At 34.3% G+C, this 14554-nt stretch overlaps 1 protein-coding gene and 1 long non-coding RNA gene across 3 annotated transcripts in view; one reads left to right on the forward strand and one right to left on the reverse strand.

Annotated features, from left to right (window-relative positions):
- Positions 1–14554, forward strand: part of MACROD2 (mono-ADP ribosylhydrolase 2) — a 2250628-nt gene that overhangs the window by 1122444 nt on the left and 1113630 nt on the right. The window lies entirely within an intron of this gene.
- The window catches only part of LOC138151757 (uncharacterized), a 33837-nt gene continuing 19606 nt past the window's right edge, over positions 324–14554 (reverse strand). The window contains exon 3 of the long non-coding RNA XR_011165907.1: positions 324–3001. This is a non-coding gene — a long non-coding RNA (uncharacterized lncRNA). The remainder of the gene's footprint in view (positions 3002–14554) is intronic.

Consider the following 14554-nt stretch of genomic DNA (forward strand, 5'->3'; position numbering starts at 1 on the left):
CCCATGTGAAGGTTGCTTCTCTTTGTTCTTCCTGCTTGCATTGATAATATGATCTGAAAAAAACCTTTGTATTAGGATTATGTATTCTTTATGTAGAAGGATACAGAGAGAAAACAAAGCCTTTAATATTTCTATTGCAGTGTCCATGAGACTCTCAGCTCCATTAAAATGTTTTCTCCTCTGTTGAAGTTGTGGAATTGGAAGTAAGGAAATTTTACCATGGTCTCAAGGTAGTTCTCTGAAAGCTGTCCAGATAAATTTTCTGCCAATGCTTTGATTATATTACAAGGATTTGAAAACAGCTTTCAACATCTTTAACCGAAGAACAACTTATAGTTATAGAGTTTGAGTCCATGAGAGTGAAAGATAATGGTGAAAGGGAACATGCATAGGCCATGGGGAAAATATAATTGGTAGAAAAGATGACAGGGAAAATCCATGACTGAAGTTCAGGTTTTGTGAAACTGTAGTGAGTTTAGCTTGGCTCTAGGCTAGTATTAGCTGAACTATAAAGTACTATATTATCAGTTTTCCTATTAAAGTAACATAGTTGAGGTATTTTTACAGAATTGTTAGAGCGAGTTGTGTTTTCATAATATTTCCTTTCAGATGTAAAACTTCAACAAAATTCTTTACAAGATTTTCTTTCCTTTCACACATGTTTAAGGATAGATTTAAAAGAGTTTGGAGCTCAGAAAATATCATATCCCTTGGGTAGTTAATACTTGGCCTTGTTGACCACATTGGTCCTTTTGTTAACACCAGCTCCTCTGATATACCTTTATTCTGAAAGGTATATTTGGAAATGGAAGTTCTCTTTTCACTTCTTTCTAACCAGACTTGGTCTCTTGTACAGTGCTACTTTTAGCCTTTGACTTGGATGTATTTTTTACTTTTCTGTATAGTTTTATGGCATGTGTGTTTGTGTGTGTATGTGTTTGTGTGTGTGTGTAGTGTAGTATATATGTACACACTTGAATGGAGAGAATATAATTAAGTGTGCAAAAAATAGGCATATTAGAGATATCTAATCTCTATCATATGATCATAGATATAGAGTTGAAAGGGAATGTAGAAATAGTCTACTCTAACCCCTTCAGATGAGTAAACAGAGATCAAAAAGGTTAAGTGGCTGATCCAATGTCACAAAGCTAGTAAGTAGTAGAGCCTGAATTTGAATTCAGGTCTTTAGACTCCAAATCTAACACTCATTCCCAGCACCACAGTACCTTCTCTATCTAAAGTATTCTTGATTTATTATTATTAGCAGTCACATATCATTTGCAGTAAAAGTACAGAAGATGATGTCAAGATGGTTAGTCCCAACCATTAAGTGGTTCCAATGACTGTATCATTTCTCAGAAATCACTGTATCATTCCTAGGAAATCAATGTCTCAGTCATGGTAGTAGTCATTCTGATTGGAACAAAGACCATAGGATTTTTGTATTTAAAACTTGAAGAGATAATCTAGTCTAACTCTCTCATTTTATACTTTTGAAAACTGAGGTCCAAGGAGGTAAAACGACTTTGCCCAAGATCACAAAGTCAGTGAGTGGCATAACAAGAATTCAACCTCGGGTCCTCTTACTCCAAAGCAAACATTTTTTTCCAGTAGGCCACCCTGTAATATTTACTGTTCAGGTTTGAGCAGAGACTAACAATTTTTTATAAGCACTTGTTCAAGAATTGACACCATATTCATTATCCTTAATCAGTAATCATGTATTAAGCCCTTACTATGAACAAAATAGTTGTACATACAAAATATATGGAGGCAGCTAGATGTTTGAGTGGATAGAGTGCTGGAACTGGAGTCAGGAAGACTCAGCTTCCTGAGTGAAAGTACTAGCAGCATACATGGGTATGTGTATGTATGTGTGTGTGTGGGGGAGGGGGGATAAGGAATGAGAAATGAAATGAAAAACATATTTCTGTTGACATCCACTGTCCTTAGCCAATAGTCAGCTCCTTTTACTATACCTAGAACAAACATGGAATAAAAAACTTGTTTAGGAGTGTGAAATAAAGGTCTTCAGTTATCTTTCTCCTTCTGTTTGACCTATAGGTTACTTACATTGAGGCCAGTTATCCAGTATTTTAGACTAACATTTTAAAACTTCTCTCCACTTATTTCAGAGAACACTAAAGTAAATATAGTTTAAAACTCTTAAATCCTGTGGTATTTCCATTGAAATTGTAATTTTGCTAAAGCCCCAGACTCTACAACAATGAGTATAATTTACATACATAGAGAATATAGCTGTATTAGGTTGAGATAAAGGATTACCAATTTTCCTAAAAGGTAGTATCATTGATTGTCCTACTTCCTGGATATGGCAACTGTGAATTTTCTGGTCACAAGGTCAAAGAATCATAGAATTTCAGAACTGGAAGGAACCTTTAAGTAGAACAATTCTAGTCTCTTTTCCAGGTTTCAAATATTTGAAGAGTATCATGTCATAACCTAAAGTATGGATATAAGTAATTGAATTGTCAGGGAAAACTTGCTGAATGGACTTTTCTAGAGAAGTTTAGACCTCTTTGAATTATATCTGGGCTTCTTTCCACCAGTTTTTAAAGTTTTGTTCATATTAATAGTAATAAGTATGTTGTTCCTGCTTAATTTTGGCAAATGTCTCAAAGAAGATTTAGTTTTAAAACTTAAACCTAATTTTCTCATAGACTTTCTCTTTGGAACTTCTCAAACAATTGTCGAATTTCTACTGCATGGATGAAAATGTTTTCATTTTTAATGAAGGCCTGACATGTGTCAATTAGCATCATTATATTTTTTTCAGCACTCATTTGCAAAAGTTGTGATCTTTGGAGAAATAATTTTTCTTTATAATTGATGTACCCTTTTTTATCTTCAAAACATTCTTCCAAAGTCTCTTTAATTCCATTTTTCTTCATTTGGTACACATTTTAATGATTTGTTGTAAAAGTGGTAATTTCCATAGAATATTTGGTTCATCTTTTTTCCCTTTCCTTGAAATCTCCTACAAAATGGAAGAATATAATCATTAGAAGAAATATATTAAAACTGTTTCATCAGACTGATTGATTTTAGTATGGCATGCACATTTCAAAGACATGAAGGAACATTCATACTTTTAATTCTGGTCATAGAGAAGATATAACACAGTGGTGATATGTTTGGAGTTCTTTCTCTTTACAATGTGTGAAGTTTTCCCGTGCTTCAAATCCTCCCAAGCTGTAGTAATTTATCTCTTCTACTGCCTATGAAAACCTCTAGGCTCTGTAGTATCTTTTTTCATTTGTAGCATTTGGGAGCCATTATTGGTTCAAAGGGATTGAGGCAACAAATGGAATGGTCATTTAGCAGTCAGCTTGCAAGCTGCAGGCTTTTCCCAGCTTTTTTTTTTCATGTATCTCTCTTTGTTGAGCCCACGCCCTTCCCAAAGGTGGAGGATTTTGGCAGTCTCTGCCTTGTCTTGTGTTTAGCAGCTTCATCCTACTTTTAAAACCCCTGTGATGAATCTAGAGAGCTGAATAAAGTATTGCTCTGATAACTGTGCTTAGCTTCTGAAGACCAAACAAAACAGCATTCTCCAGGTCCTTTCCATTCAGTTACTGATCTAAAAACAGGATTATTAACAGACTTAACAGTAGGGAAGAATCAGCAGCTTTCCCAAGGGAACTGAGTACATAGATATTACCTTTCCTCCCATCCAAATGAAAAGATAGGGAGAAATTACAGAGAGAAGTGAAGCAGATGTAAGGTTAATGTTCACATGCAGTCTTGTCTCATGGGCAAAATTTCCAGAAACTCCTTTCACTATAAGTGGCAAAACATATGATAGTTATTTGGGGGAGATAAAGGTGACATGGAGAGAATTTTCTACTCTTGTATGGTCCTGGACTACCTTTTGTCAGTTATATCAAACACAAACTTCATCCTTGAAAAATCAAAGTTTGGATTACTTATGTTGCAAAGTATATGCTAATTTATGCAAACAAATGGAAATTTCCCATGACCCTCAGGTTTCTTGCAGGTTAACAATGCAGCCCTTGATGATCCAGAAGGTAGACATCACTGGTATGGATTCTGACAATTACTGGGATTATACCATCATTTTATAGTTAATGCAAGCTTTGCCTACTTAACAGTCTGATCAGTTTCTCTTTTACCATCAGTTTTGCTAGCACATATAAGTAAACAAACGTATTTATCACCCCTGGGATCAGTAAGTGCTAATAAAGTTGCTGTTGCTTGCATTTTAGATTTGTTTTGATGACAGACACATCCTAAATTAACTAAGAATGTTTTACTTGTTCCACAGCTCAGCAGGAAAGGTAAAGATCCGAACATTATTATGGTTGTTACTGAAAGATCACTATAGTTTAGGTTCAAATATTATTGTATGTTTTGTGTTATAGTCATATTATATCAAGCTGTCTTCCTAAAGAAATAAAAGTATTATGGAATGTATTTCATGAAAGTCATAGAATTTATAAATGAAAGAAACTTTAAGATGGTCCAGTCCAACTCTCTTATTGTATAGATGATGAAACATAAACTCAAAAGGATTAAGTAAATTACAGAAGGTTCTATAGATAATCCATTATATCTGTGGGATTAAGGTTGAGCCTAGGTTAAAAATTAGATGACCTCCAAGGTTTTTTCTACTTCTATATTGTAGGACTTCCATGAAATATATATCTTAGCAGTTCTTCTAGGCCTAAAATGTATGACTCTGTGACGATATGTGAAATAAAATAGCATAAAATCTCTCAGGAGTCCATAAGTGTTTGCTTACTCCTCTTCTTCCCCTTCCCCCAGGCTAATTTCCATAGTAAACAATAATCAAAAAATCCTTAAAATACTTTTCACTTGTTACATATAAATTTCCCACATAGAATAAAATGGTCAAATGTAAAGGAAACACCTCCCTACTAAAGATCCCACATCTCTAGATTTTTACTTTAGTGGTTTGTCATCCATAACTATTCTCTTATTTCATTACATGGAGAGTTTTAATATAGTTTTATATAGTTCATTATTTGGAACACCATTTCCAAAATATACCCCTGCTCTCAATAGAGCAGAGAGCAATTATTTTCTTATCAAACTATTCTGACTTTGAATCTGCTGACCATTTACTCCTCTCTCTCAAAGAAATTTATCTATTTCCATTCCCCCAAGTCACTTAGCTGTGAAATCTTATCCAGCATCTCTGAAAGAGGATGACCTATTTCATCAATTAGTAGAGTTAGAAGTAGGTACTTATAAGCAGGAAGAGCTGTCTTCCCCATGATATTTCTATGAGGAACTGATAAGGGAATATCATGATATGCATCTGCATCTCCAACCATCATAGCAATTTTCATTACTTCTTTCAACTTTCTCATGCAGTCTCTTAGCCAATACCAGGGTCTCTTTCCACTAGGCCACATAGAATCTGTGGGATACATTTTATTGCATCCATCAGCAGCTGAAGCTAACAGATTGGTTGTATTGCTTCCTCTTGCCATGTGAACATCTCTAAAAGTTTGCTGGACAAAAGGATTCTGACAAATACCTATAAATTTGAAGCAGTCCACACTATCTACCCATACTCCTCTGTCCCCTTCATCACTGATTCTCACCATCCAAGACAACAAGGATTCTCTCATCCTTTGGGTGAATTGCTTAATATATCAGTAACCTGAGATATAATTGAGTGAAATCCTCAGTTATCTCCCTGAACTCTGTTTGGTGTCCCTGATTCTCCTGCTTTCTTCTCAGGATGAACTCCTGCCCTTGTAAAAGCTTCATCATTTAACATTGTATTGCTTTCTACCCATGCACTCACCTGACAGTCATGGTCATGGCAACTAGTTTCAGTCTCTGCCAAAACTGTATGAACTTTTCTCTTCTTAAGTTTTCTGCTTCTTTTTCTAAACCAAATTCACAACAGCCCTTTCTTCTACCACCTGAGACTCTCCAACTTGCTCTTCTAAAGAAGAACTCAAATGCTACAACACAGCCAACTCACTTTCCATTTGAGTTTTTTTCTTCTAATAGCTTATCTCTGCTCTTACCTATAATACTGTAACTGGTTAGTAAAACAAAGCTCTTCCCATACACTGCCTCCAGTTCTCTCCCTGGTTTTATTGGTATTCTTTGCAAACATGTTTCTAAATCTCTAGCTTCTCCTTTCTGTAACCTCAGTTCCAAGTTTTCACAAAGTCTTATACTTTGAGCCAACTCTCTTGCTAGGGAAGAATAAGGTAAATCCTCCCATCCTGGGATGGTCATTTCTTCTTCTAAATCCCTTCTGTCTCCAAACAGAGGTTCAATATTTTGTGATCCCATCCTTGCCACCAAATGTAGCACCAATGCAATATTCACAGCACCAATGGCCACTATAAATATGCTGGCATAGTGCTAGATTGCAAAATATAACAGATTCTCCACATAGAATACAGAAGCAAAACATTTATTCAGACCCCAGAAAACCAAATCCTAAAACCAGTAAGTTGATTCCATAATAGTAGCAGAGAAGTTAATAAGATATAACAGCACAGAGAGACACAGTATCCTTTGGCCTTCCCACACACCAATTACTCACAAGCCTAACTGTCTCCCTGGGGTGCATCCTCTCCTCCCTCCAGTCTAGCTGCTCTGACTCCCAACTTCCTGTGGCCTCTGCTCTACCCTTCATCAAACTTCTCCCACCACAGGCTCCATGTGATTACATTTGGTCATTTAGGGGACAGGGTATATCTTCAAAGCAGGGAAGATCTTTAAATTCCCTTAGGCTTATTAAGGGGCAGGGAAGATCTTCAAAATTCCCATTACCATTACAGCTATGTATTCAGGGCTTCTGATTTCAAGGTCCTCTTTCCATTATACCATGCTGACAGATACAAATGTGTATGGGTATGAACTTCTATAAAATCAATCAACTAATATGCATTTATTAAGCAGCTATTATCTGCCAAGATCTGTGGCATTAGATTGTAATACAACAAATAAAAAAACACTATTCTTAAAGATTTTGCCTTCTAATTAGGGAGACAAAGTACACATAGAATACACAGAATTAATATAAAGAAAATAAACATATAAATTCAAAGTAATTAAATTCAGGGTAGTTCAAAAGCATATTGGCAATTAAGGGGATATGGAATCAGGAGGAAAAACACATCATTTATTAGGTGGGGGTTGTGTAAAATCTCAAAGGAAAAGAGATTCTGTTAGAAGAAAGGGGAGTGAATTCAACAGAAAAAAGGACCACTTCCAAACTACCTTCTGTTCAGCAACTTTGCATATATATATATATATATATATATATATATATATGTGTGTGTGTGTATATATATATATGTATATATATATATATATTAGTATTTATTAACTTTAAATCTATCATCCTAGATTACAATGTTTCTAAGCAATTTCTGGTTACTTTTTGTATACAATTAGGTTTTCTTTCTTTTTTTTCCTCTTTATTTTAAGAGAAACAACAAAATTCAACATTTAAAAATGTTTTTCTCTTATTTTATTATAAAACCCTGCAGTTTAATTATTAAATATGTACTTTCATCATTTTGGCTTTTGACTTTCACATCCTATTGGTGCTCGCTTGACTATTTGTTAATATAAAATGAAAGAAAAAACCTATTCTCCTTGTAAGTTACCAATATACGCTTCCCCCATCGTCTATTTAAACTTGTACATGCCTCTCTTTCTGGCATTAAAATATTTCCAAATTGTTATTGGTTCACCGCCATTAGGTTCTGTAACACAATATTCTCTATCATCTGGATGTATTGTTATTTGTTTAAAGACACATTATACCATTATTGTTGCACTTACTGGCAATGTGTGATGAGCTTGAGTGAACTTTGGGAATAAAGCCAATCATTTTCTCAGTTGCATTACATGGAAAAGTGATTCAGGAACATGTCCACTGCAGTGAATTTCCAAGCAGAATGTTCATTGTCCTGATAGTCAGGGCTATCTATTTGCATGAGGAGTCAACTCAGAGAAACTTGCAGGACCTGCTTAGGGAGTATTTGATTAAATGGAGGAGTCAAGATGCAAGTTTTCCTCTGACATTAAAGGTATAATCCCTTTTAGCTAACAAAATTTACACTTATCTGGGGAGTCTATTATTTTGCAAGGATTTCCAGTTTTCAGCTCCTTGGCTTATATGCAAAAATTCTAAAGGACAAATTTCTCAGCTATTTCTCTTTATTCCAACACGTATAAAGTAGTGTATCCTTTTTTGCAAAAAAAGGGAAGTACTGGAGAAGATGGAAAGCCTATTAGTTGGGAAATAGGGTTTATCACTATGGTAGTATTCTAGATTTCCATCTCATAGTCTTTTACCTTAAAAAGTAAAACTGTATCACTCCAAATATCTGAAGCAAGAATCTGGTATTCATTCTCAGACTGGATCAAAATGTGCATGTGGAAGAAATAAGGGAACATGGGAGAGGAGAGCTGAAGAAAGGAAGGAGGGCAAAGGAAGAGTGATATTTAATAATAATATTAACAGTTGTCAAAGATTTAATTCTTTAATGTTTATAAAGATTTTACATAAATTTCTTTATAATATTTGCACTCACATTAAAAAAAAATAAGTCCCTAAACTATCTTCCAAGAAAGGTAGTATGGGAAATATTATTATCTCCACCTTGCAGATGAGGAAATTGAAGCTCAGAGATGTTGAATACCTTGCTCATGGTCACACAGCTTAGTAGGTAACCTAAATGAGATTCAAATCTGGTTGCTGCTGATTCTTAGCCCTTTCACTGAAGGATCTTTGACATTTAAATGGGTGGAGGAACTTCAGTTCCCTCAGTGAGTTGTGCCATTTAATTAGGCAAACTTTTGCATGTTTCTTTGGCTTGCCAAAGAAGAGAACCTATAATTTACAATGAGCCCTGACCTGGTCATTTATACTTCAACCACCACGACAAGGAACATAAGAAGTTTTTTTCCTGTATTTTCTGTACCTCTTATTAAAATAATTCTTTCTTTACTTTGTTGTTGCCTAACATGTATCTCTGAATCAAGAGTAGAACATTCTTTCCATTACAGGGCATCTTTCACTTAGCTAATCCTCTCTCTCTCCATACCCTCCTCTCTTCCCAAGTAAATAATATGTTCTTTGTTTATTGGACTGAGGGGGGGGGGGAATCAAAACATGTAAGTGGCCATAGAAGGAAAAAAATAAAATTATAAACCCATCAAGAAGCAGCAGAAATGGAAAATCAAGGAGATATTAAACTGAAATATTTTAGGGTAGAGCAAAATAAGCCATTACTGGAAATGTTTTAAATGAATCAAATTTTATTCTTTTATTATTTTTACTTTCCAGTAAAATAAAAATGAAATCACAACTAAAAACTTACTAGAATTCAGGTGGCAGAAGGGAAAGCATTCAAGGTATTAGATTTTAGGACGTCAGTGCATCCTAAAATACATAAAGATTCATAGCTTAGTTCTCAGTTTATTTTGAAGTTCATTGATGACATCTGTGGTGTGCTATCTCCCATTTTAGATTTCTATAAGAAACAGCAAAACCTCCATTGACAAAACTGGATATAAGCCTTAAGTTACATGCAGTTATGTACAACATAGTTATGTTTAGAAGAGCATCAACATATTAACTTTTTTGTCTTCATATGGGAATTTTTTCTTGCTATGTAAACTTCCTTTAAATTTTGCTATTTTTGTCCCTTTCTCCCATCATCAGTTTATCAGCATATATTTTTTAACTAAAACTCTGTTTTATTTTCTCCCTTCAAAATGTGAACCTCAATCTCGTAGTTTTGAGTTACTCCATAGAAACCTTTTATATTTAAGTATGTGCTTCTAGGCTGAAAAAAGGAGAATCTTTTTGTTTGTTTGTTGGAGAGTATACAGAGAATCAGTAAATAAATTGGAAGATACAGAATGACTTGGGGGGGAAGCAACACACACATGTATGTATGTATGTATGTATGTATGTGTGTGTTTTTAAACTTTGGGTTTTTAACCCATCAGTTTGAGCAAACACCTTACGTAGACTGGGTCATTGATTATAATGGACTAGACATAAAACTTAAATTCTTTGGTTAATCAAGGACTTATCTATCCAATCTCTCAATCCCTCCATCAGTATTTGTTATATGCCAGGAATTTTACTAAATGCTGGGAATAAAAAGAAATTCAGAAATGTGGTTGGGCCCCCAAATTATTCACATTCTAAAGAAAACAACAGACAAATGTGTACATACAAGGAATACACAGAAAATATGGAAGGCACATACAGAAGGGAAGGAGAGTATGGGGGTCAGTGGGCAAAATGGTAGGACCTAAAAAGACTTTGGCAAAAGATGGGATTTGAATTAGGTCTTAAAGGAGATTCTATGTCATAACAGAGTATTATTTTAAATTTAGTTAAATTCATTTATCATTTTTTCCAAAATATTTAAAAAGTAACATAGTACCTTACTAAATTAGTAGTTGTGATATCCCCTCAGCAGATTAAAATAAACCAACCTCTATGAATGGAAAATAACATAATCAGTAGCAACTAGGTGATGGCATTGATAGAGTGCTGAACTTGGCACTATAAAGACCTGAATTCAAATCCTGACACAGACAATTATTAGCTGTACCACTCTGGGGAATACAGCCTCTCTCAGCATCATTTCCTCCCACTGTTAAATGGGAATAACAATAGCACTTGCCTCATAGGATTTGTTTTTGGAATTTTTTAAAGATTAAATTACATAATATGTAGGATTATTTGAAAGACTTATAATGCTATATAAATGTTAGCTATTAATATTGTTATGAAGTTGGAAGTGACAAATATGAGCAGTTAAATGTGCAGATTTATAGGAACTGTTGCAGAATAAAATAAATAAAGATGTTTCTAGGAAACAGATAATGAAATATATCTTCCTTCTCTTGGCAAAGAGGTGACAGACTACTAGGATAGAATTATTGTATATAGTCAAAAGCATTGTATTAGGAGATTTACTTACTTTTTTTCTTTGTTATAGTTGAATCAGAAGGTAGAGCTCTCAACTCACCTTAAATGACTATGAGGTAATGACAAAAGACATTAATAAAACATTTTTAAATTAAAAAAATATCACCAATCCTGAAAAAAAATCCAGTGGCCTGGTAGGTGGAGATACTTTTGTTTTCTTTATAGGAAAGATTTATGGTGTAGACTACCTAATAAAGGTGGGAATTGAGAGTCACTCTTTACAAAATATCCCAAAATTTCCTTGCCTATTCTCCATAACCTGCTATTTATATTGCAGTATAGCTCTGAATAGTCTATTCCATCCCTTCTCAGAGGAATTCAGAATCAACCTTTGTGCTTGGGAAAATGCCTATACATCCCAGAATTATCCAGGCAAGATAATATCAGGAGCTATATAGGTACAAAGAGATGTAAATTATATTTTAAAAAATTATATAAAAATATATTATATTATATTAAAAAATCAATTGTTAGTTGAGTCTTACCTTATATTTATTCATATTTTTGTAAGATTTCACTTCTTTCCATGTGAAAACGCTTCCCTTCTCTCATTCAAATGATTACAGTATTAGTGTTATTCTTGAAAGAATTGGGAGGCTAAATCCTTAAATGTTTTCATCACTAGATAGAATGAATCTTTTTTTTTCTTATTACTATTAGACAGGTATTTTCCCTGGACAATTACTTCCTCTATTCCTTTTCCAATCAAATAATCCAAAAGAAATTTTATGCAGCTGACAGTTTCTAACTGTAAAGTAAAATGGAGCATCCTTTACCATCAATTGTTATTGGCTCTCTAGTAGAATTTCTAAATGTAATATGAATAGATTTCAAGTAACATGGAAAAATTGTTTTCCACACATTGAGCCTATAGTCAACTCTAAGATTTAATTTATTTATATTTCGCCTTTAACTATGATGACATATTAAAACCATGTACAAGCTTTTTTTCCCTTTTTATTATGTTTATCATCCTGAGAGGCAGCCTGATAGAGAGATAGAATTGACCTCTAAATAAGACTTAGAATCAGGTCCAAGCTCTGACATTTACTGATTTTGTGATCCAGACGAGTTCTTTAATTTTTAGTACCTTATACAGTTCTAAATATTTTAGAACAATTGTCCATCCAGTAATTCCCTATAGTGATTAAATACCTGGTCCAATGATTAGAGAGAAAGAGGGAGGGAGGGAAGGAGAGAGAGAGAGTGAGAGAAACAGACAGATAGAGACAGAGAGACAGAGACTAACAGAGAGAGGGAGGGGGAAAGAGGGAGAGAGACAGAGGGAGAGATGGATAGAGAAAGACAGAATTGTATTCTCTTAACCTCATTCTGAGTTTTATGCTAGAAGCTACTTTAAAAACTGCATTTCCCATACAACTCATGATATTTTTTAAGAGTCAGTATCACCTAAGGATTTGGGGAAGGGGGTCAAGTAGAGGGGGGGAATGTATCCTTTCACTGTTAGGGTATTTTATAAATTAGTATTTTCTCTCCTACTGAGTTTTGACATAAAAAAATACAGGCTTTAGGGTTAAAACTATATTCTTTACATTCTCAGTGGAAGAACAAATTGGATAGATTAACTATTTAATTAACCTAGGAGTGGTTATTTTGGAAAGTTAAAAACAGACACCAGAAAACAAATAAATGTATTCATAAACTCAACCCTAACGTGTATACCAAATATACAAATTAAAGAAAAATAGGAACTTCTAAATATATAGTTTTTGGTATCACACATTTCAAGGTTTCGTCAAGGAAATTGTCTCACACATTGTTAAATGTCAGAAGCATACTGTTTATCTGGTCATTCAGAAAATCTTTTCAGTTTTCAAGTGTCTTGCCTTCATTTTTCAATCTTTTAAAGAAATTCATTTTGAAGGAAGGATGGAAAGAAGAAGGAAAGAATTTTTGGCATTGAGCTAATGTTTGGTTTTCCCCTAGTAATCACATCCCTAGATGGGTATACTTTGCTTAATGAAATGCTTTTCCTTTAAAACTGTGTATAAGTCAAAATTACTTTGCAAATAAGAAATGCAGGAGATATGGCCATATACCTATTCATCTAAAAAGGACTTCTAGTTTTAACACACTGAAAACTCAATAGGAGTTGACTTATCTTTATCTTACAAACTCATACAACAAACATTTATTAAATGTCATTTATGTGTAAGGTACTTAACTAGAGGTTGGAGGTACAAGAACAAAACAAACAAAAAATCAATGAAAAGCAAGGCAGCTATCACTATGGCTACCAAAAAGACAATGCTATCTTAGATTGTGTTAAGAGAGGTAAGGCATTCAGGAGATGACAATTCTATTTAGTCAGATCATATCTAGAATAAAGTGTTCAGTTTTGGTTTCTACATTTTAGGAAAGACATTGATAAGCTGGAGAGTGCTCAGAAGAGAGCAGTGAGGATGATGAATTTATATTATATTAGATTCAGTTGGAAAAACTTGGAGTGTTTTCCTAGAAAGAAGATTTATCAGAGGAAGAGAGGAACATAATAGCTGTTTCCAAATAGCCAAAGGACTTTAAACTGGAAAGCAGATTAGGTGCATTCTGTTTTGCCCAGAAGACATACACAGGGAAAAAGAGTAAAAGTTTCTGAGGGAAAATTGATGATGATGATGATGATGTTGATGTTGTTGTTGTTGTTATTGGGATAGGGGTAAAGGAATTACCTAACAATTAGAGTTACCAACAAGGGTAATGGTCTTCTCTAAGAAGTAATGGTCTTCTTCCCTTTGAAGATCTTCAAGGGGTTCAGTTTAACTAAAAATAATTACCTCAAGCTTTTTATGTGTAAGGCACTTTTATGTGAAATCACCTGAGCTAGGTGCAAAGACAAAAAAATTAAACAAGTTCTACCCTCAAGGAACTTAAATTCTACTGGAGAAATATATGACATTTTTATGGTTAAGTAAATACAATGCTTAAACAGTGTAGTAAAAAGTATTTTCAGGAAGGGAGAGCATGCTAATACCTGGGTAAACCAGGAGATGTGTAATGAAGCAGGATGTGTAATGTGCTAAAAAGAAGCTAGGAATTCAATCAAGTAGAAGTAAAGAGGGCATATATATATACATACATATGTATATATATATATTTAATTTTTCAAATGCTTTATTAAATTCTGATTTACATCATTCATTTCCACCAGATTTTGAGTTACAAATTTTCTCCCTGTTTTTCCCCTACACACCACCCCCAAATAGCAATCCCATAGGGTATCCCCTCCTCCAATCTGCTCTCTCCCATATCTTCTCCCATACCCCCTTCACCTTTTCCAGTAGGGCATGGTGGATCTCTATGCCCCAGTGCCTGTATATCTTATTTCCCAATTACACACACACACACACACACACACACACACACACACACACACATAAAACATTTGATTTTAAAACTTTGAATTCCAGATTCATTCCCTTCCTTCCTTGTCACCCACCCTTACTGGGAAGATAGGTTGTACATGTGTAGCTAATGCAAAACACTAACACAGTAGATATACGGTAAAAGACTGACTATATTTCCCTCCCTCTT

The sequence above is a fragment of the Petaurus breviceps genome, unplaced genomic scaffold, assembly GCF_028583685.1.
Source record: "Petaurus breviceps papuanus isolate PSGF00001 unplaced genomic scaffold, PetGlider_PUasm1.0 90919, whole genome shotgun sequence".
Lineage (NCBI taxonomy): Eukaryota > Metazoa > Chordata > Mammalia > Diprotodontia > Petauridae > Petaurus > Petaurus breviceps.